The sequence below is a fragment of the Rhipicephalus microplus genome, chromosome 3 (assembly GCF_043290135.1).
Source record: "Rhipicephalus microplus isolate Deutch F79 chromosome 3, USDA_Rmic, whole genome shotgun sequence".
Classification (NCBI taxonomy): Eukaryota; Metazoa; Arthropoda; class Arachnida; order Ixodida; family Ixodidae; genus Rhipicephalus; species Rhipicephalus microplus.
Window position 1 is genome coordinate 163,180,799 of NC_134702.1, and position 14,678 is coordinate 163,195,476.

The 14,678-nt window shown below is 46.1% G+C and overlaps 1 long non-coding RNA gene across 1 annotated transcript in view; it reads right to left on the reverse strand.

Moving 5' to 3' along the window:
• Window positions 1-8,771: 8,771 nt before the first annotated feature.
• The window catches only part of LOC142803985 (uncharacterized), a 34,406-nt gene continuing 28,499 nt past the window's right edge, over window positions 8,772-14,678 (reverse strand). Inside the window, exon 3 of the long non-coding RNA XR_012894400.1 lies at window positions 8,772-8,909. This is a non-coding gene — a long non-coding RNA (uncharacterized LOC142803985). The remainder of the gene's footprint in view (window positions 8,910-14,678) is intronic.

Below are 14,678 nucleotides of genomic sequence, written 5' to 3' on the forward strand. Positions count from 1 at the left end.
AAAACACGAAAACGCAGCAAGCGCCTTCCAGAATAACGACATACGGCAAATGAACAAAACGTTATGCTTCTGTTCGGCAAAGGGAGGCTAAAGGGGGACCTAATTGTTGTGATTTTCGATTGCACTTTTCCGTGTCTTGCAGAAAAGAAGAAACAAAGCAAAGGAAACCACGACAAAAAAGTTGATTCCGCTGAGCATCTTATAGAAGTTGTCGTAGGAACCTCCTTTGTCTCTGAAGAAACCTGCAAGGACAAGTATGTATCACTCAGTCACGAATCGTATCTGCGCGTTCATTAAAGTACCATTTTGACGCAATGCATTGGCGACACGCAGCAGGCAACAATTATGTAAACCAAGTGCCAAGAGCTTGACACAGTGCGTCGGTTCCCTTACTAAATGACAGTGCCGTGCGTGCCTTGGCAATTGTGAGCATTATAATGCATCCACGTTTCAAAATACCGTGTCTTCGGCATGGCTTGCCGTCAATACCACAACGCTTACGCATTTCCCGCTTTTATAATCACTATGGTTGCTTAATGAACATTTTATATGGTATACCCTCAATATTTCATTTCATTTCATTTTCATTTTTATTTCCTTAAGGACCCCACTCGGGGGTATTACATAAGGGGTGGATACACAGGAAAAGAGAACATTTGAACACGTTAGTTTTCGCAGCATAGGTGATTTGTAAGATTTGTCGCGAAGGATGATGGGCAGGTGGTTGAAGCAATGGAGCAGGGAAGGTCGTTCCAATCCTTGACGGCGCGCGGAAAAAAAGAAGCGGAAAAAGCGGCAGTTCTGTTACGATAACGGGACACTTGAAGTGGATGGCTTGTGCGGTGTGAGATGTATGTCGGGGGGATGATGTAAGGAGCTGCATTGAGAGAAGAATGAAAAAATTTATGAAAGAGAGAAAGGGTGGCGATACGGCGGCGAACAGAGAGGGGTGATAAACCGGATTGTGCTTTCAAGGATGAAATAGTGATGTCGTATGAGTACTGGGAGTGAATGAATCTAGCGGCGCGATTTTGAACAGATTCGAGGTCGTTAATGAGGTATGTTTGGGGCGGGTTCCATATGGGGGAGGCATATTCGAGTTTCGATCTGACGAGGGACTGATATGCTAGCAACTTCACATGTTTTGGTGCATGACGTAGGTGACGCTTCAAGAAGCCCAGAGTTTTATTTGCCGATGAAATGACGTTAGTAATATGCGCATTCCAAGTGAGATCGCAATACAATGTGACACCTAGATACTTGTAGGATGGTTGTGATTGTACAGGGACGTTGGCGATATGATATGAAAAAATGAAAGGATTCTTACGGCGGGTAAACGTAACAAGTTTGCATTTGTTAGGGTTAAGAAACAAAAGCCAATTATCGCACCAATCTTGAATGTGGTTAAGATCGTTCTGGAGAAGATTTTGGTCGTGAGTGTTAGTTACTGTCCGATAGATTACACAGTCATCTGCAAACATGCGGATTTTGCAGGATACGCTGAGGGGTAAGTCGTTTATGTATATCAGAAACAGGAGGGGGCCAAGAACTGAACCTTGAGGTACGCCTGATGTTACTTTGAGGTAAGCAGAAGATTTACTATTGACATGCACAAACTGAGAACGGTTAGTTAGAAATGCTTTGATCCAATTTAGTACACTTGGGTCTAAGTTTAACTGAGATAGCTTTAGCATTAGTCTTTGGTGGGGTACTGTGTCGAATGCCTTTGCGTAATCTAGAAAGATTGCGTCAGTTTGTAAGTTGTTGTCAAGGTTAGCATGCAGATCGTGAAGAAATATTGCTAGTTGTGTTTCGCAGGAGAATCCTTTCCTAAAACCATGCTGGCTGGGGTGAAAAAAGTTATTGGAATCTAAATAGTTTACAATCTGAGAGTAGATGACATGTTTCATGATTTTGCATGGGACGCTTGTTAAAGAAATGGGACGGTAGTTCAATGGACAGTTCTTATCACCTGATTTGTAGATGGGAACGACCTTGCCCATGTTCCAGTCATCTGGAAGAAGGCCTGTGGAGAGCGACTGCGCATACATCAAGCACAGAAATGGGGCGATGGTGTTATGGATGTTTTTTAACACTTTTGAGTTAATATCGTCGACGCCACCTGATGAGGACAGTTTCATGTTTTGAATAATGCTTGAAATACCACCTGCGCAAAAAACAATTGAGCCCATAGAGGATGTCAACAGCACCGGGGCAGGAGAGGAAGGTACGCTAGATTCGTTAGTAAACACAGATGAAAATGCGCTGTTAAAAGCATCAGCACATTGATCATCTGAGAGTATGTGACCAGAATCATTAGTAAGGTGGATGGTGCTGGTAGGCCGAGGGTTCACTATCTGCCAGAATTTACGTGTGTTATCTGTTAGCATGCCTGGTAAATCCTGGTTCAAAAACGTATATTTTGCGTTACTAATAGCGGTAGTATATTCTTTTTCGGCTGCGTTGTATTTCGCCCAAGCTAAGGGCGTCTCGTTTGCTTTTGCTGCGCGAAAAAGGCGCTTTTTTCTATTCGCTAGTTTCTTTAGTTTGTTTGTAAACCAGGGTTTCTGCGGCGTGCTACGGAATGATGTTGTGGGGATAAATTTGCTAATTAATTTATTGATCTTATTTTTAAAAATATCCCAATTATTGCTCACAGATTGGGAGTGAAAGCTATGTTCGAAGTCTGGAAAGAAGTGTTTGAGTTCTTTGTTAATGGCCTCATAATTACCTTTATCGTATAAGGTAATTGTTTTCTTGAGTTTGTCGCGCCGCTTAAGAGGGAAGGAAAAAACTGCATGTATTACTTTGTGGTCACTAATTTCGGGTAGGTATGAAATGGACGATAAAGAATCTGGGCGGTCAGTTAGTATTAAATCTAGGATGTTAGCACAGCCGCCTGATATGCGCGTGGGCTCTGACACAAGTTGAGATAAGTTAAAATTCTAACAAACGTCTATGAAATCTTTCGTTTCGACATCGTATGCCGACGAGGGTGCAGGGTTATGCCAATAAATTTTCGGGAAATTAAAGTCCCCAAAAAGTAAAATGTGAGCGTTAGGGTAGGTGGTCGTGAGTGTGCTCATTATATTGTTTAAATCACGTGAAAAACCTGTATTGGTGCTCGGTGGCCTGTAGCACACCCCGAGTAGGAATGTTTAAGGGGAAGCGTGGCAAATTAGCCACAGAATTTCAAAGGCAGATTTTATGTTAACAGCAGAACAGGGTAGTTCTGGGCCAACAGCGATTAGCACACCCCCGCCCCGGCCGCGTTTGCGGTCGGTGCGGAATAACTGATAATCGGGTAAATCCGAAAGCACTTCAGCGTCAGTAACTTCATCGGTTAGCCACGTTTCTGTTAGTACCAAAATATTACTGTTGGAAGACGCCACAACGTTTGACACGAGTTGGCACTTCGGCATGAGACTACGAACATTAGTAAAGATAACAGAAAAAGAAAGTTCACGACGTGTTTGGATTTGGCGGTGGTGTGGTTTATTCTGCGGGCGCGGTGATCGCTATGCGACTTCTATAACCGATTGTGATCCGTGGTCAAAAATGTACTGTTTGGAACCCATATACAAAGTTTTGAAACGGATCTGAAATTTACCCGATTTCTGCTTAGCGAAAGCAACGAGATGACGGCGGGCAGTACGAACTGAGAGGGAATAATCTTCGCCAATGCTGAAATTTGTTCCTTTCAATTTTTTGGCATTTGAGAGGGTGTTTTCTTTGGTTTTGTAGAATGCGAACCTGACAATTATCGGGCGGCAACGATCATTGGTGTGGCGGCCGAGGCGATGCACTCGGTCAATTTCTTTCGGGTCAATTTTTATTTTCAAGTGTTTCAGACAGTGGTTAATGATAAGTTCTTCTGTTTCAATATTTGTTTCTTTGGCGTTAGTATCTGGAAGGTTATAGAAGATTAAGTTGTTGCGGCGTGACCGGTTTTCTGCGTCATCCAGCCGTTTTTCAAGTTCGGAAACTAAGTGCGTGGTTGCGGTAGTTTCGGCTTGAATTGCGGCAATGTCAGCTCGTATGGGCAAAATATTTTGGTAATGGCGTTCTAGTTCGGTCATGCGCCTTCCTAGATCCGACAATGTTTTGTCGGTTGTGAGAAGTTGCTGCTTTACTTCTTCAAAATCGGATAATAGTTTGTTTTGTCCAGCGCTAATCTTTCCGAGTTCTGCGAGAATTTCATTCATTTCCGGACCAGGGTTAGTTTCAACGTCACCACATAACAACAAGAGTACGGAGTAAACGGCATATAAACACTCGGCAATGATAGCGACAAGACACTGTGGGCCCGGCAGCTGGATTAGAAAGTAATCACTCGATTTTTTTGCGTAAAGACTGCTGTGCTTACTAACCTGCATTGTTGGGAGGAACGGGTAAGCGAACTGCATTGTGTCACAGCTGCCAAGCCCACAAGCTGACGCCGGTGACCGTTCGCGATATATAGGTGCTCGGAGTGGTGATGTTGACTTCGATGGGGCTGTCGAAGGTGAAGTGGGGGAGGAGTAGTCAAGCCACGGCGCTGGCAACAGCGTCGGAGCGGTAGCGGAGGGGGGCGGGACAGTGCCTGCTTCGCCATTGCCAGGCAGGAAGGTGCAGTTTGATGATGGATCCAACGAAGTGATTGCCAGGCCGGGCATCAGCAGGCGAGCGACAGTTACAAGGAACACCTGCATTGTTGGGAGGAACGGGTAAGCGAACTGCATTGTGTCACAGCTGCCAAGCCCACAAGCTGACGCCGGTGACCGTTCGCGATATATAGGTGCTCGGAGTGGTGATGTTGACTTCGATGGGGCTGTCGAAGGTGAAGTGGGGGAGGAGTAGTCAAGCCACGGCGCTGGCAACAGCGTCGGAGCGGTAGCGGAGGGGGGCGGGACAGTGCCTGCTTCGCCATTGCCAGGCAGGAAGGTGCAGTTTGATGATGGATCCAACGAAGTGATTGCCAGGCCGGGCATCAGCAGGCGAGCGACAGTTACAAGGAACACCTGCATTGTTGGGAGGAACGGGTAAGCGAACTGCATTGTGTCACAGCTGCCAAGCCCACCATTTCCATTGCCATAATTGCCATAACTCCTCATAAGTCTTTGCCATCAAAGAAATGGTCCAAACATAAAGTCCTATGTTCACAAATGACATTACAACTATTCACTACACTAAATTTTGACTTACCATAATTTACTGATAGCCCCAGTCACTGAATGTCTTTGCATCACGCGAGCATGATGCTACCGCATGGACGCTAACGTAATGAGGAGAGATGTTTGTGCTAATATATTACAAATAAATTCTATTGGGTGTCAACAGTGCCCTTACTGCTACTTATCCATAACAAAAAAAAATTACGTACCAATGATCCCCGGGTTGGCCAGAGATAGAGGGATTATCGCCAGCCCACTGATGCCCCAACAAGCTGCCGTCCGTTCGGTGCCAACTTGATTGGCTATGACTACGCACTTGACGCACCTGATGAAGCCCGTCGCCATGCCGTGTGTCGCAAGTACGACGGACAGGCCAGCAATATCCATCACATGAGGCAACACCGCCAGAGAGATGGAAGAAAGTAAGAAAGTAACCACATAGACCGATGAACTGCTGTATCTCACGTAATCGGCGATCACTGGTAGCACACCGCTCCCAATAAACTGTCCGAGAAACCATAGAGTGACTAGCTGTTCGCTGGCCTGCATCGTTACGGCCCTATCTTCACCATATTCCACAGCCGTAGCGAGAAAAACAATTTCAGTATATTCTCCTGTAACAATCGCTAACACCAAAATGTAAAACGCTGGCTCCTGTAGCAAGGATCGAGCGAGTCGTAGCGAGTAGCATTGATTCGGCGTGGTCATCTCAAGTCGGCAAGTGTCTGGTTCGGGCTCTGAGCAGAGCATTGCTGTTTCGTGCGCTGCTTTCGAAAGTTGTTTATGCTCTTTCTGAGTACTCGAACAATTTATAAGCGACGTTTTCCGACGGCATATTGTATATATTTCTGCGTAAAAGGAACCATTTACTTCTACACACGGAAATTCACGTGAGTATAGGTTTATGCCGGTAACATTGTTGTTAACAACAGCGAATTCTTGCCTATGTTCATTCTTTTCTTCTTTTTCTGGGACAGTCACTGCCTTATCCGATTGCATGAACGTCGTTTGTTTGAGCACATGATTTGAGGATTAGCAACAATATTGGCAATAAACTGCGACGGCTTTCTTTGTAGGGGGCTAGTAAATCTTATCCGATGGGCTTCCTTCAAGAGCATACAAAGTGGTACAGCATGCATAAGTATCCCCCCGAGTATGACCAACGCTCCAGTGAAGCCGTACGTGTCCTGAAGCCTTGACAACAGAGCTTGACCCGCCATGCCAGCTGCTCCCTGAGCGCAGCTAATGAAGGACTGGGCTGTGGCCCGGTACTTGTCGAAGAACAGCATTGCATAGATGGAAGCGGATGCCATGAACAGCTTGACTGTGAAACCTGACAACAAAATATTGTCACCCAAGTCAGGAAACTGCCACGAGTTCTTGCAATTCTTGCGTGAATGGCGTCACCACCTGGTACTGCGACCAGAGCATATATAAGCCCAAAATTTTCTTATACCCGGTAGCTTAATTCACTGTTTTGCTAAAAAACAGTGCAGCTAACATTTACCGATAAAAAAGTATTTGAGCCTAAGCAGATGACGCCAAAATCTTTGTCGTCATGGCGATTGGTGCAGGACATTCAAAGTAGTGTTACCACCTGCCTTTTCTGTGTGTGCTTTTCTAGCATACCAGGCATCGTACCGTGGTAAAGCGCATTGGAATTATGAATAGGTTTTTAATTTATGTCAATGATTTAGCTTCTCTTATTCCTGAAAATGTGTCCGTGCGTTTGTTCGCGGATGATTGCGTCATTTTTAAGCAAATTTCCTCACCGAGTGATCATGTGGCTTTACAAGATGCACTTATCGCTATCGATAACTGGTGTCAGAACGGGGGCATGCAGTTAAACACTAACAAAACTGTGCTTCTGCGCATCACCAGGAAGCTACGTCCTAGTCAATTCCACTATACTCTAAGAGGCACTAACATAAATAATGTAGACAAATATAAGTACTTGGGCGTCACACTCTCAAGCAAATTAACTTGGTCGACCCACATAACTGATATTACCACTTCTGCATTACGTAAGCTATGGTTTCTAAAAAGAAACCTAGCATCTGCACCCTCGCGTACTAAAATTCTAGCCTATAATGCCTGTGTTCGTTCTAAGCTTGAGTATGCTTCTATTATCTGGGATCCGCATACCAAGAAAGATATTATGAATCTGGAACGTATTAACAGAAAGGCTGTAAGGTTTATTTTTGGCAAATATCGTAGGTTTGATTCCCCGACCACCTTAATGCAATTAAACGACATTTCTACTTTAGAAGCTCGGAGAAAGTTCAGTCGTCTTTCCTTTCTTTACAATTGCTTGTGTGGTATTGTAAAAATTGATCTCCCTGAATGTGTTAAATCGCTCTCAGTACGACGTACTCGTCATGGTCATGAACATGCTCTAACCCCAATTTTTGCCCGATCAAATGCTTTTAAATATAGTTTTTTTCCTAGAACTGTCGATGACTGGAATTGTTTGCCGTGTGACATCTTTCATTCTAATAAGTTTCTTGGTGACCTTGAGCGTCACCTTCTTTCTTAACCTTTTGTTTCTTTTGCATTGTTGTCTGTTGTTTTCTACAATTACGTTTTGATGTATCCACTCCTGCTTGGGCCAGCACATTGGCCTGCAGTATTGTGAAATAATAAAAAGGTATGCCACTAATATGTGAAAAATTCTCCTTTGTTTTACCTCTTGAGTGCCACATTCAAGCAGCAGCGTCATGTGGTGATGACTGTAAACGTGCTAGGCGGAATACCCTGTACCATGCCTGTACATTGAAACTTCTGAACAGAGGTCTCACAAATAAAAAAAACAGAGATAGATTGTTGCTTCACGCAGCCCTAACACACCCTCATGCTCAGAGTATTTCTTGCTTATCAACTGCTTTTCTGAACTTATATTGTATGCAATACACATGCCCATCTAACAATACAGTCAAAATTTATTCTGGTGAAAAGCATTTCCGCAGCAAATTATATCCCCAGTGAAGCGGCAGAAGATAACGTCGCAATAAAACGTGAGAATCGCGTGTTACATGCTATTTAAGAAGAATTCTTAAGTGCAGATAATCTGCGCCGATGAATGAATAAGTACAATGGATAAAAAGACATATGTACTGCACTTGCGTCCATGTTTTACATGACTCCACCTGTCTTCTCAAGTAGAATGCCCAGAAGAACGCTATAGTTCATGTATATAATTACACAAGCGTGCGATCCCTTTCAATCACAGAACATGCAACCAAAAGTTCTAACAACTCTCACGACAGACTTTTAGAGAAGCCTTGAGAGTGACTAGCGGCTTGTCTGTACCGACTTAGAGGGTGCAGTAAATGAGGCCATCATGTAATCTATAGCACGGTGTTTATTTGCACTAACGCACACATGCTGTCTGAGCACCATTACTAATTTCCAGCCGGCTTTTACACCTTTTTTTTACCTTGTTGGAACTTCTGAAAATTAGGTGACATTCTTCTACCAACTCGCAGCCCCTTTCACGTCGAAGTTTTTTTTAACCAAAAAGATGGTTTATTCTCCTAATGAAACTATTTAGCGCTTTTTTAAAAGTAAGATGCCTTAAGGGCTAAATCTGTATTATGTGTGGACTTTGCTTACCATAAGCACCCCCGAAAATTACGCTCATCCATGCCATGTTGGGGCCGAATGCAGTGGCAATAATAGCTGCACTGGTGAGGGCAGCGGCCATGACAACAAACCTGTGTAGGCTGATGCGCGGCTGCAAGAAAGCTATTGCCAGAGCTGTAACGAACGTTTTATCCACGTTAGTCAGAAATATGCGCCCATAATGGTATAAATTTAAGCAAATAAATACGATGGGTTGGTATTTTGTAGGATAGAAAATCATTTCGTACCACACGTAGTCCCATGCTACTTCCCCAAGAGCTAATGCGCCTGTGTATATTTGCTGGCTAAAGTAAACTTGTGCAGACACTTAAAAACGTGAAAATAATAACGGCCACATCCAAAAGAAAAAAAAGTGTGCTCCCTTTTCGTGCTTGAAATAGGAGCACTTCAGTTTCGACAAAAAAAAAACGATTTTAATGTGCCGACTTGGCTGGAGCTGCCGACTGGTTGAGAAGATGTCAGGACTTCCTTAAACTAGTCCCTCTGGTGTATATATAAAGTTTTTGTATGTATGTATGCTGATAGGTGTACCCTATTGTAAACCTTGCTTTCGTCCAGTGCCCCCGGCTTAAATGAGTGTTTTTTTTATTCTGGATTATACTAGACACATTGGTGCGAATTAGGATTCCCGGTACTCCGGTGAGATAATAAATAGAGCTTAGGCGCACTAGGGGGGGGGGGGGGGGGCAGCTTCAGCGCTATGACGCTGCGACACAATGGAAAACACTGGACACAGCAACTTTTACAGGAGTTCACTGGTTCATGTTGGATCGTATATTGTTTGCGCCACTGCCGCAACGCCTTTTGATGTCTGGGTGGAGAACTGTTCCGGAATTATTGTACCCAAATATTGGAGTAGGTGTCATGCTAAAACGGGTAGATGTCATGCTAAAAGGATTCCAACATAGGTCGTACTTTTCACTAAAAAAATTTGACTTATGTGAAAGCACTCCTTTGCTTTAAGGCTACAATCAATTGTACTGAACGATAGGTTCGTGAACTGAAACAACCATTGATGATTCCCCTTCTTCATTTGATGCGGCGATAATAACGGCTTGAATTTTCAGAGCACAACAGCAGTCATTCTTTACCAATCATACATGTACGCGCACGCACCTACGTCAGCTATGCATCTATGATAGTGTTACGTTTGAAAGAGACCGGTAGAGGTTGAAAGGGGCCATATGTTAGGTCGTGAGGGGCAGCTCAGAAGCGGCCGACTGGTCAGAGATCATCCTGATCCTCCTCTTTCTTTCAAACTCCGGGCGACAAGTGCATTCACTGTATATGCTTCGTTATCTTCGTGCATGTTGTCTTGTTGTCTTCGTTGTCTTCGTTGTCTTCGCGCAGACGAAGGCCGCCGGATGAGGCGGTCGAGTTGTCGTGGCGTGTACAGTTTCAGGCGGGCAACATGAACCACTTAAGTTTTGGCAGCTCGTCGACCACTCGCCGTGAGACGAGCTATTATATAGTTGACCTCTGTAAGTCTGTCGACGAAGACAAAACGTTCATCGTAAGTGGCCAAAAACTTTTAACATAACCCGTGCTTGCGCATCGGAGTCCACAACCACACCACATCAACACGGCGATAAGTCACTGGTCGATGGTGAATGTCATAGCTTGCTTTCGTTTTGTCTTGTGATGCCAATATGCGTTGTCGAGCTATGCGACGTGCCTCTTCGGCGAGTCAGAGAGTATCGGTGACAGTGACGTTGTCGTGATTACAGAAAGGTAGGATTGTGTCGATTGTGTGCCGGGGTGAGCGTGCATAAAGCAAAAAGAAAGGGCTTTAACCTGTAATCTCATGCTTCACGGTGTTGAACGCGTACGTAATGAACGGGAGTACGTCATTCCAATTCTTGTGGTCGGATGAGACATGCATAGACATGTTGATAATAGTGCGGTTGGTACGCTCCGTCAGCCCATTAGTTTGGGGGTGGTATGGTGTCGAGTAATGCAGGCGGGATTCACATAAACTAAGTAGCTCCTCCCCGACATCCGCAGTGAATTGTCGTCCACGATCGCTGATAATCAGGCGAGGTGGGCCGTGTCAGAAGATGACGTACTGTACCAAAAACTACGAGATGCCACTGGCAGTTGACGAGGTGATGGCCACCGTCTCACAGTAGCGTGTGTGATAGTCGACGCAAAGAACTGTACATCGGTTGCCCTTAGCCGATTGAGGAAAGAGGCCCAGAAAGTCAATCCCCACTTGTTCGAAAGGTGCGCTTGGAGTTGGCATCGGCTGTAGAAGACCAGCTGGACCAGTTGATGGAAGTTTGTGACGCTGACATTGCATGCAGCTTGCCACATAACTCTCAACGAACTTCTGCATAGCAGGCCAATAAAAGCGCTCTTTAGTCTGGTGAAGCATCCTAAATGTCCAGATGTACGGTCGTCGTGCATGATACTCATAATAACTGTTCGCAGGCTCTCCGGGACCACTAGAAGAAAACGCGTACCACTACTGGAGAGGTTCCTTTTGAACAACAGTCCATCATGCACGCAGAAACGGCGTGGAATAGTAGAAGCACACGTAGCGGTGAAGAGTGGTGCTAGTTTAGCGTCCTGCCACTGTTCTGCGCTGAAACTGGGGTAGTCCGGGAATGTAGGCGACACAGACGCAACAAGATGGTCAAGGTCCGTTGTGCTAAGTGGCATACGTGAAAGACAGTCCGCGTCAGCATGTCGATGACCACTCTTGTAAGCGACGGTAAAACTGTATTCTTGTAGCCGGAGTGCCCAGCGCGCATGGCGGCCGCAGGGATCACGAAGGTTGACAAGCCAACACAACGAGTGGTGGTCGGTTACTACTGTGAATGAGCGTCCGTACATGTAAGACCCAAAGCGCTGAATTGCAATTATTACCGCCAGGCATTCTTGTTCTGTGACAGTGTAATTTCGCTCCAGCCTGCTTAGGGAGCGACATAAGTATGCAATGACGTGTTCGCGGTCACCGTAACGTTGTACTAGGACGGCTACAATACCTATGCCGCTAGCATCCGCATGAAGTTCTGTTGGAGCAAAAGGACTGAAGTGCTGAAGGACAGCTCGTGATGTCAGCAAAAACTTTAATTGACGCAATGAAGAGTCGCACTCCGGAGTCCTCTCAAAGGAATTGTCCTTTCGTAAGAGGCATGTGAGAGGATACGCAACGTCGGCAAACTTCGGAATAGAGCGGCGGAAGTACGAACAAAGCCTAAAAAAACTACGAAGCTCCTTGACGAAACGCGGCGCATTGAACACTTCAACAGCTGCTGTCTTCTGGGGGCCAGGCCGGATGCCACCCTTGTCAACGAGATGCCCGAGCACAAGCCCCTGGCGGTCTCCGAAGTGGCATTTCTTTGAGTTTAAAACTAGGCCAGCGTTTCGGATGCAGTTCAAAACAGTATCCGGACGAGAGTTGTGTTCACTGAACGTGCGGCCGAAGATTACGACGTCGTCGAGGTAGCACATGCAGATGTTCTACTTCAAGCCTCGCATAATGATGTCCATACACCTCTCGAACGTCTGGTGCATTGCATAGTCCAAATGGCATCACGTTGAATACAAAGAGCCCATCAGGGGTTACAAAGGCAGTCATTTTGTTTTTCTCTCGGTGCATCGGAATTTGCCAATAACCGGATCGTGAGTCTATGGAGGAAAAATAAGAGGCTGAATGTAAGCAGTCTATTGCGTCCCCTATACGGGGCAGCGGGTATACGTCCTTATTAGTCACGGCATTCAGTCGGCGATAGTCGACGCAAAATTTCCAAGATCCATCTTTCTTCTTAACAAGGATTACCGGTGCTGCCCACGGACTGGCTGACTCTTGTACCACTCCCTTTTGCATTATTTCCTGAACTTTGTCGTTGATAATTTGCCTTTCTGGCGGCAAAACATGATATGGTTCTGCGCGAATCGGGCTTGCCGCGCCAGTGTTGATGGTACGGTGCGTTCGAGACAGGGGGATAGGGATTACGTTGTCCTTCTGCGCAAAGTCAAATACCGAAACCTGCTTCGAAAGCGCATTCATTAAAGTTTGACGCCCACTTGAGCTAGGCGACTTATTAATCGTTGCCATAAGCGCCCCGTTCAGATTGGAACATCCAGTTCCATCACGTTTTTTTCCGGCACGTCTGCCAGCTCGACCACTGATGAGGTCGCGTGTTCTTTGCTGACCGAAGCTAATTTCAAACCATTGGGTAGTGTGACGGGCTCAGAGGAACAGTTTACAGCCCATAGGCCAGTTCGTCTGCCATCTGTCGACACCACGCAATGCGGAACCAACACATTCTTCTTCACGTAGTTTATGTGCATTGGTTCTACGCTCGCATCGAAGCTGTCAGAATCCGCGCCACCACAAACAACAGGAACACGTACAGTAGACAACGCAGGTATGAACATATCGCCACAGACACACAGCGTAGTTTGGTCGTCCGCTGGAGTTTCCAGAAGTTCTGACGGCATCTGGCCACTCACAAAGACTTTCCCCGTGCGACAGTTAACAGTGGCACCACATTCTCGCAAAACGTCCACGCCGAGAATGACGTTATGTGTCGACCGAGAAATAATTGCAAGCTCTGTCGTTATGATGAGGCCTCCCAAAAATATCTCAGCACTACACACACCAATAGGCCGCAATGGCTCTCCACTCACTCCACAGAACGTCGAAGTTTCATCCCAGGTAGAAACAACTTTCTGCCCAAACACGTCTTTAAAGGAAGCACTCATCACAGCAATCGCTGCACATGTGTCCACCAAGGCCATCACAGGCACATATTCAACCAAAACACGCACTTTGTTTTTAAACGTGCACACAGGAGGTATTTCTGACAGTAGCACGCTTCCAGCGACCTCACCCCCATCAACCACGCTGGCTAGTTTTCCGGTGGTGAAGAGGGAGCTTTGCGAAGCAGTGGTGAAGGAGAACGATGAGCACGAGGTTGCGGTGGGGGCGTCAAACTCCTGTCAGATGCCGGGGAGTGGTTGGGGAAGTTGCTGGGCCAATAGTTGTCATCAGGTAGGATGTGGGCCGGACACCATGAGACTGTTCAAAGGGTCGTGAAAAGTCGGATGTTTAGTGATACGAGGAGTCACCCGACGGTTGCAAAACCACAATATGTGGCCTAGAACACCGCAGGAATAGCACACTGGTCGAGGTCGAAACGTTGGTCGCTGGTCGATGAATTGAGCGTCATCATTTGTTCTTGTGTAACGGATGTACTGGTTGGGTACGTTGTAATGAGACGTCAGGTGTCCAGGAGGCATGCGGAGAGGGCGTCGGTCATACCACGAAGCAGTAAATCGGCCTGTCATCCTTAACTGTGGGGCTGGCCTGTGCTCTGCAGTTTCCGCACTCATCGTAGGTTGCCATGGGGTCAAAGGAGACACATCCATAGCCTCACGTGGCAGACACAACTCGGGATGGTCAGCGATCGAACAAGACATTTCTCGGTAAGACAGTTCCTCGCGAACAATCAGTCGAATGGTAGAAAAGAGGTCGAGGCCAGTATTCGTGTCCACGCTGGCAACAGTTGTAACGTTCGCCAGCTGACCAAACTTGGGCGCAATTCGACGCATCTTGAGCGTTTCAAACGTTCGGCAACGCTGAATGACGTCGGACACAGAACTGAGGCTTTCTTTCCAAATTAGAAAATTATACACGTTCTCAGCAATCCCTTGAGCAGATGACCGACTTTGTCCTCTTCCGACAGGGTAGCACAGACCACCTTGCACAGCCTTAACACTTGTTCTATGTAGGTGGTGCATGTCTCACCTGGTAGCTGTGCCCATTGCGACGGTGTTTGCTCAGCCCGCTTCTTTTTAGCATCTGAGTCGCCGAAACAAGCCCTGAGCTCTTCAACAAAACGGTTCTACGTTGTGAGTGCGTCCACGTGGTTC